Here is a 12,500-nt window from a genome sequence, read left to right on the forward strand (position 1 = left end):
CGCTTAAACTATGCATCAGAAATGATTTATCAGCTTTCTCAGGTCGTTGCTTTGGCTCTGTCTGTATGGGTAATCTGCGCATTCCAAAAAGGTCACAGCACATCACATTGGCATATTAAATATATTATTAATTATAGCTTCTTTCATCTCATATATATATATATATATATATATAGATTATTATATATAATAAGGGCTATATATACATATATTGTATATATATAATTGTTAATAATTATAATTAACTATATATATATATATAATTATATTATATTAAATTTATATTAGATATAAATATATATATAATTAAATATATTATATATAGTATATATTTATATACATAATATATATATATAATATATATATATATATATATATATATGTAGGGTAGGTAGGTGGGTAGGTAGGTAGGTAAAGCATCACTGTGTGGACAAGCGGACATCTGCACTGTTGGGTAGTCACTTTCCTATAGAATAAGTTTATCACTTCCAGTACCCTGTATTAGATATCGGTCATTAGCCAACCTCCGAGGAAGCAACACCTCGAGACCTCTATTTTAATCTCAAAGTAAGTGTTTTCTATTTAGTTAGAAATTAAGGCCATAATTTTTTATTAAACAGAAGTTATCGAAAGTCTAGCCACCGCAGTGCAAACTTAACTCCATGATGCTTTCGAAGTTTTTACTCTAAACACCTTACGTGTAGCAAATTGACGCCATCTTGATGTTTGTGGAATCACTTGTGTCAACAAACTTCCCATTCCCTATGCTATGGGGGAACTCATGAATTGGTTGCATTTGACACCATTCTCAAGGGTTGCTTGTGAGAGAGAGAGGAGAGATGCTGATTGTTTCGTTTGTGTCTTGTTGGGTGGTTTGCATTCGTTGGAAGCGTGTTACGCCCTCTGAGAGAGGTCCGATTCAGGTTTGATATGAAATAAACAAAAACAAAAAACATTTTCAACACCAACAGTTGAAACTGGGGATACGAATATAGAAAGAAACACTAACTCAACAAAGGTTTATTTACAAGCTTACTAACAAAGGTAAATGCAGAATGGTATCTCCTATTTACATAAAAAAAATATAATCTTACACTGCATGGACTGGGGGAACAGTGAGGGAATGGAAGTACTTGCCGGCCGGTTTGGCAACTCGAAACGATGGCTTCACAAAAGGAGAACTGCGATTGCCGACGTCTTCTTGATTCTGTATTGCAGAAAATAATGTCTACTCTTGATACTTGAGGAGCAGGAACTTCCCAAAACTTCTAGCAGAACGTCTCTTCTCTGAAGTCTCCCTCAACGTCGAAATAACTCAGTCGTCCACTCCTGAAGATGGCTTGACCAAAATCCAACCAACTCTCGAGCAACTTTTCTTCTGATCCTTCGTCGGTCCCTTTTTTTCTTATCTCTCGGATGATCTCTGCTGCTGCTGATCTCTCACTGATAATCTGATCTGTGGCTCTTACTGAGGATATCTCTGTGACTAACTGATGATCTCTCTTGTGACTCTTACTGATGATCTCTCTCTCTCCTACTTCGTCTGTCGTATTTATACAGTATCCTGGGGGCGGGGCCTACGGCAAGCGTCACAGACTCCCGAGATTACCGGAACTTCTCCGAAAAATCTAGACGAGGTATTGCATCAGAAATCGCGGCGTTTCTCACGTCACGTCGGCGCCTGACGAGTTCCACAACACTCCTGCCGATTCTAGAACCATCATGAGAACAGGCACCTCCAACACAATGCGCTAATGCCTCCTTGTTGCGTTTTCCTTTCCTTTATCTTTCTTTGCTAAAAAGCAATTACCATCGCAAAGCGATAGGAAGGGTCTTGTGTGTTTTGCATATTTATTATATAGTATTTTTATTATATAGTATTTTTATTATTATTATTATTATTATTATTATTATTATTATTATTATTATTATTTATTAAGATAGTATGGTGAAGGTGTGGTGCCTGTGTTTTTGTTTTCGTTTTGAGAGAGAGGGAGAGCATGAGAGAGAGAGGGGGGTGTGAATGATGAATGGGTGGTTGACGAGTGAACTACTTGTTTGGCAGGCGTGTTGGCTTATTGAGATACAATCAGTCAGTGAAGGCATTGGAAGTGAGGAGCAGTCAGTCAAAGAAGGCATTCGGATTAAGTGGTGGTCAGTCGTCTGTGTTTCACATAAGTTTTGAGTAATCGATTTCTGTTGTGCTTGTGTCTGTCTGTGATTGTCGAGTTGGTGAGTGATTTTTCGTGTCTGATGTTTGTGAATTGGTGTGTAGTCTTGGTGCTTGTTTGGTGTTTTTTGTGTTGTATTTAGTGGTTTGTTGGTGACAGTGATGGTGTTGTTGCGTTTGTCGGTGTTGCGTTTTGGGTTGCTAGTGGAGTTTTTTTTTTATGGTCATACCGCATTGAAAGCACAGCTTCTTGCCCTGATTGTGTCAAGTTTCCTGGTGAGTAAATGTGTTTTGAAGTTTTGTTTTTTGCTTTGCTGAACCAAGTGTCCTGTTAGTAATTAAAGTAACGTAAAGGGGAAAGTGTGGCTGGGGGAAATTTGTAAGCCAGGATTGATTAACGTAAATGTGGGGAGGTCTTGCTTGCTTGCATAACTTGTTATTCCGCCACAATGCCAAATCTGCCCACCACTTTTATCCATAGACGTTGGGACACTTTCTTCACAACAATCTGAAATGACGAGGGTGTTCCAGCTTGCGGACGGGGAAACAGTGAGTGTTCAGGAAGAAGAAAAGTGTGCTAGATAACATTTAAATAATTAGTTAAAGACCAGAATAAGGTTATGAATTGCATATATTTATTACATATTCATGATAATTCATTTTAAAATATTTGTTGTAAAGGAACCAGATTCCTGACACAAATGTCATCGGTTTTGCTGTGAACATTAAAACTGTTGCCAATTGTTTTGTGTTTACCCTCGAAACTTGTGATAAGACTTAGACAAAACCGTGGAAATAAGTGAATGTAGGCCCAGCCTTTAATGGACTAATTATGGCCGCTCGCCTTCAGAGAACATTTAGCAGATCCAATACGGCGCCACAGTTTAGGTCTCTGAAAAGCTCCAAGGACAACACCGATGCCATTAACGGACCCATCATGGCACAGCTTCCAAGCATGTTTTGGCGTTTTCTGAGGACAGGTAGCTGGGTGCTGGTCAGCCAACAAAATCAGGCGGCAGTCCAGAATGTCCATCAGACGTCGCGGCCTCCTCGGTTCTTCCCCTGGCGCCATTTGCTGCACCTGCGAGTCCCTAAGCAACCTCCCGACGCTGCTGCTGCACCCAGGGTCCTGCTTTACCCATCCGACGTCGCCACCGCCGCAAATGTGGGCCTCCTCTGCCTGCCAACGCCACTACCTGTGGGCCTCCTTGACCTGCTGACACCGCTGCCTCACCTGTGGTTCCGCTCTGCCCAATCAACGTTGCCGCCATACCTGGGGGTCCCGACAGCCTGTCCCATCCCGCCACCACACACAACGCAGCTCCCTCCAGTCTTGGTTGACCACAGTCAACAGTAGAACCCCCCAAGCAACCGCCAGAGGAGGCATCCTGTCAGCCAGCAACGCCAAAGGACTCAACATTCAACGACACCTCACAACAAGTATCACAAGGACACGGGGTCACCTCCTGCCTCCAAGATATTTTTCATCCAATAATTATTCCATAATCATTGTCTTGGGAGGGGAGTATGTGTAAGGATAACGCTTTTTCTATATTTCTATTGCATCTCATCATCAAGCCGCATTGTTCCTTTACCCATTCTGTAGAGCATTTTACGCCCTTTCTTTTGGTGTATATATGTTGGGAATCCATTCCCTCTATGTAATATTATTCATGTATTTTCGTCTGAGAAGAAAGACATTCACAGCAGGGGCCCTGTCCCTTTTTGTTTGTTTGTTTATGTACCTGGCTACCTGTCTTACTCTGGTCCTCATATATATATACATAAATATTAGAGCAATTTTATCATTATTACATTACTATGACATCTAGAATTCATGGAAATAGTTTGTAAAGGCATCGGCATGTGTCAAGTTCCACTAAATTGGCAACAATGACTTGCATCCCTAGCACGCATTAAAGATTACATTTGTTTCAGCCATACAATTATTAAAAATTACAAGAAAATTTCAGCCATGCAATTGTTAAAAATTTAAAAAGTCAAAATAGTTACATAGACTTAAATAAATGAAAAGTGCTAGCAGAAAAGTACAAATTTTTTGTCATAAACAATTCACTAACCCGTTGTGTGCTCGACTCGTAGCTTCTGGTTGCCAGACAAACAACAAGGCTGAAAAATTATTCCCATCATGGCTTTGCCGTAAACAAACACATATTTCAAGTTGAATTTGGAGTTAATTCAGAACGAAATGTGCATAATTACAATCAAATAAACACTGTGGAGTTTCATTTGTGATGGCAGTAAGGATAAAACCACCGATTACAAGGTAGAAATGCATTTCAGTTCAAAACATGACCCTGGGAATAAAACGTCTTATACTTTCACGAATATAGGCAACAAAATGTTGTTTGTTCCTGCACGATATAAAAACCCTCGCTCCATTACATAAGGAATTACTTTCAGCACAGGCGGTAATTACAGCCATTAAATTCTTGAGCAAGGTGGTTAGGCAGCAACTACTGTCTGGTACCCGCCTGCCTAGATGTAAGCACTCCACTTTGCTTTCAGCCGTCTTCCTGCGCAGTTGCTGACTAGCCATTAATTATAATTTTCCCTGTGGGATCTTTTCTTTATTATTTTGAATAATATGTATATACTGTGTTTGATATAGATAATTAATTGACTTTAATAATTAATATGCAAACCCACTTTTTGTGATAGCTTTGAAAGCTGCCTTTCTACTTTGTGTTAAGGGTCAGCGGCAAGGGTATGCCAACATCTTTATTAGTACATACTTTTGCCCTTTAACGTTAGGATGAGACGTATTCATCCGAAATTTACGGTTACACTTTGGAAATTACCGAAGGGAACTTCGGAGGTTCGTCCTTCGTTTCTTCTGGTAATTCCTCCTCTTCATCCTTTCGTTAGTTATCAGAGGAAGATAGAAGAGGAGGGCATGTGGTGTTGGTGTTTGGGGGATTGCTTCTCATTTCAGAGGGCGGTGCCCTTGGATGCAAGAGGAGTATCCTTATTACTTTAAATCATATTTTCTTTTTTTTACATTCTAACAGTGGTGATAGTGATTACAGCAGTAGATGGTTGGATATTTCTTTGTGTTGGTTATCCTAACCTTGGAATTGTGTCTGTGGCTCGTAGCATGCTGTGATATTGGTCCTCGAGTGTGTGTACTGTTCCCCTGCTGGAAATCATGTTTATTTACCACTGCTATCCTGGAGTTTCGTCACTGGACAAAGCCTTCATGGCTGCCCTGTGATTGTTAACTCTATACCTTCTGGTAAATATATCTCATCCTGTAGAAGAAGTCTTGCAGAATTTGGAGAAGTTGAATAGGAAGAAAGCTTGTCGAGTGTCCTCATCTCCCTCTTCGGAATCATCATCATTTTTCATCAGCCTCCACCCCTTCGACTTCTAAAGCTCCGTGCTGAAGAAGAAGGTAGTCTCCCCCCCCTAAGAAATCTCGTCATGGGACTTCTAAGGGTCTGCCACCTAATACTGAGGAGGCAGTTGGGTCTTCCGCTGGCTCTCCCATTCCTTCGGGAACAGGAACCGTCACGCTGTCCCTAGGGCCTAGTGTGTCAGGAGTTGTAGAAGCACAAACTTCGGTTTGCACTTCTGCTGCTAGTCCTAGAGGTTCTGCCCCTAAGACTAGTTCCGTGTCAGGAGCTCTTTCGCGAGTCCCTGAGTACATGTAAATCTTTGGATTCATGTGCATCCAGAGTTGGTGACGCTGAGTCCACTCACTGTCACAACTCGGGCATGGAGTGAAAGAAAGGAGTGAGTCGCTCAGGTGACTCACAGATTTCCAGTGATCGCTCTCGCGGTGATTGCTCAGTTCCCAGGGTTGATGTGACAGTCCCGTAGGATCGTGCACGCAGAGACTGGTAGGGGCTCTCCCATTCGGCCCTCTTAAGAGGTTTCGGCCTTGACGAGGACTTGGACATGTTGGAGGACTGTATTGGCTCTGGTCAGGTGCACGCTCAGCCCCACCCAGACGATGATCACATTCGTGTGACCGACCGGTCTCGGTGGCGGTGAATGTTTTGCCTGCCATACAAGAGTTTCGTAACCCTCCTTGAGAAAGTGTTTTCTCCAGACAATAACGCTTTCCTAGACTCACTTCGTGGCCATCACCGCAGGTTGATGGCTGCCTGTGACTCGCTTCTACTGCTAGTTCTGCTAGCAAGGCAAGTGAGAGCATCCAGTCTTCCTCACCTATTCCCTCTACTTCCTATGGCTACACCGGGAGGGGCGAGGTGAATGGGAGGGATCCTGCAGAGTGCTCTCCGTAGGATTCATCGTCGGGGGACTACGTTCGTGGAGGGGCTTTAGGCGTCCTACCGGACATACGTCCATGTCGTTGAGGAAGGATCTTATGTCAAAACAGGAGACTGTCTCCATGGCTTTTTATGTCCTTTAGATGCATTCTAATTTGCATTCCCTTATGGGTTCTTGCGTTTTGGGAGCCTCGATTGTATACGTACATATATTCTATTGAATTGTACTCTCATTCCCGTCTTAAATGCTCGCATTTAGGACTGGTTTTTATGCCCTGGTCCTCCTCGATTTCTATGGGAGTCGAGGAGGGCCCCCACCCCAATGACCGTTTGACGAAATTCGGGGGTCTTGCTAAGTGCTTAAAATTCTTTGGAATTTCTAGTACTCTCCAAGTGTTTTGGTCTTCTACAATCTGCAAACACTTGGGTGAGATGAGAATTCTTGATAATTGTTACTGCGATACCAGGGAATCTCTCTGAATGCTCGAATTCCTTAGAATTTCGGGCATTCTCAGAGTGTTATGGTTTTTCTGTTATTTCCAAACACTCGGGCAAGACAGACATTCCTGGTAATTGTTACAGTGTAACCCCCTTAATTGCGGGGGATATGTACCAGACCCCACCTCGAATAGTTAGAATCCGCGAATAGTTGGAACCCCTATAAAAATGCCTTAAACCTATATTGTTAGTTGAAACTCAAGGAAAACCGATTAAAAATTTTTATACCTGGCTTTTTTAATAGTTTTATCACAAAAAGTGCATTTTATGATGAACAGGATTTTGTGGATATTTCTCATAGAAAAATACTGTGAATGAATGAATTTTCTGCATATGGGTCGGGGGGAGAAATGTTCCAGAGAAATCTGCTAATGTGTGAGTCAGTGAATCCAGAGAACGCGAATACGGGGGTCCGCTGTATTACAAAAATTGGGAGTCTAGCTAAGCCATTAAATTCCTTGGAATTTCTAGCGTTTGCAGAGTGATTTGATTTTCTAAGATTTCCAAACACTCGGGCAAAGGGCATTCCTGATGATTATTACAATATTCGGGAGTCTCGCTGAGCGCCTGGATCCCTTGGTTTCGTTGGTGCTCACCGAGTGCTCAGCTCCATCATATTGCCGAGTGCCACGGCGAGACAAGGCTCACCCGATTATTGTCATACAAGAGTCAGGTTTTTCTTGCAGCGTGTAGGAATTCTTACGAACTCTAATGCTCGCAGAGCACTCACTATTGCGAGTGCTTGGATGACGAGACAAGTCTTTACTAGTACAGATGAGTCTGCTCCTCAGTCTAGTTTGGAGTTAAGTAGAGCTTGGAACTGCATGCAACACCTTCTGGGTGAATGGTCAAGTACCGTCCTCATGTATTGGACCTTAGGGTCTGAACACGTAGGACAGTAGACACAGAATCCCTCTTGTTCTTCTCGGAGCTTCGGCCTCGAAGGAGAACAGTTAATTGGGAGGAAGTGATAGTTCTTCATTGACGATTACTACTCATAATTATGTAGTGGTGATCTGCTCAGCTCACTTGGCTCAGCTCGACCAGACAGCTTTGCCAATCTGAGTACTAACGAACGAACTCTGCTCTTGATCGATGCTGTTCCTTGCCATGACATTGCACCCTCCTTTCCCGTGTTGCAGCAAGCTTTCATGAGGTCATCGTCGTTCCACGAACGAAATGGTTGTAGGAAATGAATGCTTTGTTTAACAGAGTGAGAACATCGCAAATTCAGGGAAGAGTGGGCAAGAACAGTCAATCCTCCTCCCTTTTTTCCCTCTACTTCCTGGTAATACTGGAATTAACAAGGAAATAAGAGGAATTCTATGGAGTCTACTCCTCCGATGTTCAAACCTGAGCGACTATGTTTTTGGTTCAATCTTAGGATCTTAATGAACATATGTCAGTCTGTTCAGGATGGATAGCACCGAGAGGTTTGAATACCTCTCTACTGCTACTGTTTTGGGAACAACCAGTTCTGCTTGAACTAGTCATCTTCAGTATCCTGTTATCACCATAGAAGTCTCACTTCACCTTCACACTCTTCATTAGAGAATGAAGGTGGTCTGCTTCCAGTCCTTATTCTTGTCCCTCAAATGAAGAAGAATTAGGCTGGAGTGCAATTTACAGGAACCTACAAATATACTAGTATGTTTGTCTTGTGACATGCATTTGTTATCAGTTGCATTGTCTGAGTAGTAGGTGTATATCTGTAAGTTAATTCTTCTGGTATGTGACCAAGACGAATAGTACCTTCTCTTAATTAACCTGAAACTCTGGACAGCGTTTCGGATCTCCCAAGAGTTACCGGTTTTGATTTTGAGATAACTAGTGGTATTGTTTCCCAACAACACCACCTCAACATTTGCATTATCACCAAACAAGAGGGTTTTCTTCCCTCCCATTTCGGTTGAAATGCAGATGCTCAAGTATAACTTTTTTGCGCTCGATGGTTCTAGCCGAACACGATCCTTAATGGAATGCACTACCAGGGAACTCAGTATGACAAGTCGAGTGAGTGTTATAGGGCTTTGTCTCAGTACTGCTCGCTCTCCGAGATTCTTTTTGGTTTGGTATTGTTTCTCATCTAATGAGGATTAACTACCAATTCGAAGCAGCTCTCTGCCCAGCAATCACAGACTTTGGTCTCTGGTTGGATTGAAATTCTTGCATAATGCCCATCTTTTTTTTCTGCACCACATTTACAGTTGTGAGAAGTTTCAGATAGATATATCTCATTAGACTCGTTATCATCTTTCTGTTTACCCCATGGTATAACAGAAGTCTGTAGCTTAGTCTTCTGTCCCATCGCACCTGCCCAATCGGCCGCTGTGATGACACAGAATGATTTTCTTCAGACAATATGAGTTTTGTTTTCTAATATACATTTCCTAATTTGTAAGGTGTTCAATTATTCTTTGTTCACCTCGAATTGTAAATGAATATCAGAAGGCTTCGCCAGTTCCCTGCCCGACCAGCCCGGTTTCTAAAGTAAATAAAAACTTCCTTTTTGATCCAACCCACAAGAAGCTGTTCTTCAGGCAGTTAAGTTAAGTATATCTTAGTTTTACCAGACCACTGAGCTGATTACAGCTCTCCTAGGGCTGGCCCAAAGGATTAGATATTTTTACGTGGCTAGGAACCAATTGGTTACCTAGCAATGGGACCTACAGTTTATTGTGGAATCCGAACCACATTATATCGAGAAATTAATTTCTATCACCAGAAATAAATTCCTCTGATTCCGCATTGGCAGAGCCGAGAATTGAACTTCGGACCGCTGGATTGGTAGGCAAGCGCGAAAACCACTCGTCCAATGAGGAACTTCTTCAGGCAGTACAATCCCTGTTTTTTCGTTACTGAAAGACTCTCCGCCTTCATTGAAAGCTCCAACGTTCTCACCTACCAGCAATGAAATAGTAGAGTAATTTTTTTCAGTCTTCTGTAAAACAACAAGGATTAGAGCCGTCTTCACTGGTTGGTGTCATCGACTAGGACTTTTTCTACGGTCAGATTCGTGAGAGTTTGCTTCTCTAGATTCAACTGTGAAGATGTAGGTCCACATTCACCTTAGTCATTCACTAAGCAATATAATATTGTTTCTCCTTGGTTGAGATTCAGCTACTTATGAGAAAATTCTGTCTCACCATCACAGGGACCTCAGTCTCTAGAAGGCAGTTGACTCTCGTCTAATATGCACATGCCTTGCAAGAATCATCATCTTGTCTCTTAACATCGTTGGTGAACAAGATAGATGATTTGTCAGTTCTAGAGGCTCACTCACATTCCTCCCACCAATCAGAGAGTCTTCCTTATGTAAAGGATCGAGGGTTTGTATATTGTGTAGGAACAAATCACAATTTTTGAAAGTAAATTATATTTTTCATAACTATACAAACCTGAGGTCCTTTACATTAATCCCCACCTCATGCCACCGTTCAATCTGAAACCCGGGCTGAAATGCAAAGTGTTGTGTTTATATCCGGGCAGGTGGTCTACCTGCACTCCAGACGGTATTTATTGCCTAACCACCTTGTTCAAGAATTTAATGGCTGTATTCCAGCCTACACTGAAAGTAATTCCTAATGTAAATGACCTCGGGGTCTCTATAGTAAGGAAAAATATAAATTTGCTTTCAAAAATTGTGATTTTGTAAACCAGTGATTAGCTCATTTTGCATGCTGTATAAAATGTTCTTTAACTTTGATCATTGTTCTCCATTCACCATATAGTGCTAGGTATGATGTTTAGTGTAACAGCTTTAGTCTTGCCTTTTCTTATGTGAGGTTCAGGACCATACAATTTTCAAATTTTTTCTGTGAAATTGTGGAGTGATCTTCCCAATCCTATTGGTGCTTTGGAATTTCTAACCTGGTCCAGATGCTTACTTTTGTTGAGCAGGGTGACATGAAAAGGCAATCATGTATAGGATTCTAGAAACAGCTGACTGTATTAGTGGGCTCTGACCCATTTCAATATGGCATGTGGGATGTAAAGTAGTTATGAGTGATCAGAGCCATGTAGAAGACTGGGAATTCTTAGAAGGGTGTGTAGGTCTGTGGTGCTCACTGAAGAGATGAATGGCTGCATGGATCTGGCGGTAAGTGGTGCTGCCTGTAAAGAGGCAAAATCCAGAAGGTTGTGATGGGTGGCATTGCAGGTCATCAGCAACAGTTAAGCCCCATTAGTATTTTTTTTCATCAGGTGATGGGTTTTGGTTCAGTGTACATATGACAGTGTTCGGCTGATGTTGGCAGCCAGAAGTCATAGTTCAGTGTCTTGGGCTTCCAGGGTTCACAGTTGATTTAGGGAGAATGGATTTGAAGGGGCTTGTGTCCACCAGTAACTTCCTGCTTGAGGCTTGGTTGGTGATGTAGAATCTAGTGGAGTGGGCGTCTGTTAGGGTTGTGACCACTAATTATTTTGGGTGGCTTCCATACTTGTTTTATGCATTGAGGATTGTAACTCATCACCATTTTCTTGAACTTTTGATACTAGTATATGCAGCAAATGGGTGGATGTGACACAATTTTTAGTGTTGTTTGTATGAGTGCATTTGCAGTTCATTAGCTTGGAATGGTGTGGCTAGCATGTTGAAAGGCATAGGAGGCCTCCAGCAACTCGTCCACCATCAGTGTTCCTTCAGGTGTAGGGAGTTTTCCTAAGTAAATCTTATTTGGGTAGACATGGTAGTCTATTAGTCATCAGGGGCTATTTTTGAGAGCTGTACTATTGGTTTGCCATGCTATTTTGATGATTTTTAAGAATCATGAAAGAGTAAAGCCACAACTTGATGGCTGTATGTACAGTATTATCAATATTCATGGCAGTCTGTGAATTACCAAATCAGAACTGAGATGCTTTCTGTAGTCTGTTGGTGGTTTCTTTGTTGGTAGAGCATGGCTTTATTTAGTCTGTTAGTCACCAGGATTTAGGTGTGAGAATCATGCTAGTCTACTGGGTTGCTCCAAGATTTACAAGTGTAAGGGAATTTTATGCAGAATTCTATGAAACAATTAACTTTAGTAATGAGTTCTTACCTGTTTTAATACAATTTAGAGGCTCCCTAGTAACTATCAGCTTGGCTTGAAGTAATAATTGAGCCAAGCAATAATTGACCCTTTACAAATTTCTCATGAGCTGGACTCTCTCCTTGACTCTTTTCTCTTCAGATCCTCTGTATTTTTAACAAATGCCTTGGGAAGATGATTCTCTTCTCTCAAAATTATTTTTCCTCATTCTTGGCAGTTGATAAAGGCAGTAAGTGGGATGTATAACATAGTATCTTCCTCTGTGTTTACTTAATCACAGAGTCTTGGTCTTTACTAAGGCTTTTTGTCCCTAAATAACCAAAATTAATACTCTCTTCTCCTGCAGTGATCTTGTCTCACCTGGCAAGACAAGTCCATTTTTTGCATTACCTTATAATATTAAATTGAGTAATATATAGTGATACTTACCAAAAAGGATTAAGTGTGAAAGAGGTATCATCACAACGATAATCAGAAATGAACTGCATCCAAGAGCGAGTATCACATGCCCTTTTAGAGTCTGTGGTAACACCTTCCACGCTCTTG

The 12,500-nt window shown here is 41.6% G+C and overlaps 1 long non-coding RNA gene across 1 annotated transcript in view; it reads right to left on the reverse strand.

The window, feature by feature from the left end:
- LOC135221045 (uncharacterized) overlaps nucleotides 1-12,500 on the reverse strand; it is a 29,252-nt gene that overhangs the window by 16,732 nt on the left and 20 nt on the right. Inside the window, exon 1 of the long non-coding RNA XR_010315857.1 lies at nucleotides 12,384-12,500. This exon is cut by the window's right edge and continues 20 nt beyond it. This is a non-coding gene — a long non-coding RNA (uncharacterized LOC135221045). The remainder of the gene's footprint in view (nucleotides 1-12,383) is intronic.

This window comes from Macrobrachium nipponense, chromosome 2, assembly GCF_015104395.2.
Source record: "Macrobrachium nipponense isolate FS-2020 chromosome 2, ASM1510439v2, whole genome shotgun sequence".
Taxonomy (NCBI): domain Eukaryota; kingdom Metazoa; phylum Arthropoda; class Malacostraca; order Decapoda; family Palaemonidae; genus Macrobrachium; species Macrobrachium nipponense.